A 595-nucleotide genomic window follows, 5' to 3' on the forward strand; every position below is an offset into this window, starting at 1 on the left:
CCCCCCGCCCCCCCTCCCCGAGTGCACAAATTTTTGTGCATCGGGCCTCTAGTATATAAAATAAGCCAGTCACAGAAAGGCAGATACAACATAATTTAAATGTACATGACTATCTAAAATAGTCAAAATTATAGAAGCAAAAAACAGAATTGTGTGGTTGCCAAGGGGTTGGGGAATAGGAAAATGGGGGATTGCTAACAAATGGGTATCAAATTTCAGTTACATGGTGGGGTGAGGAGTGAAGGCAGCCTAATATATGGTGACAAAAATGATTTGACTTTGGGTGGTGGACACACAGTTCAATATACAGTTTTTGATTATAGAAATGTACACTTGAAACATATATTATACTCTTAGTGCATGGGATTATGCTCAAACAAACTGAGCCAACACTGGCCAGGGCAGAAGTTGGGTTTTAACAAATAAATTTTGAAGGCTCCCATTCATACAATTGATAGACTGACAGCCCTAGCCCGTTAAGTTATCTAGAAAGATACTGCAGATAATTATCATGATAAGCATTTTAAAATAATTGCTAGTTCATTTTTTATGAGTATTATGCTTGTTTTTTAGAAAGTTCAAATATGAATAGAAT

Source organism: Myotis davidii, unplaced genomic scaffold (assembly GCF_000327345.1).
Source record: "Myotis davidii unplaced genomic scaffold, ASM32734v1 scaffold44, whole genome shotgun sequence".
NCBI classification, from domain to species: Eukaryota; Metazoa; Chordata; class Mammalia; order Chiroptera; family Vespertilionidae; genus Myotis; species Myotis davidii.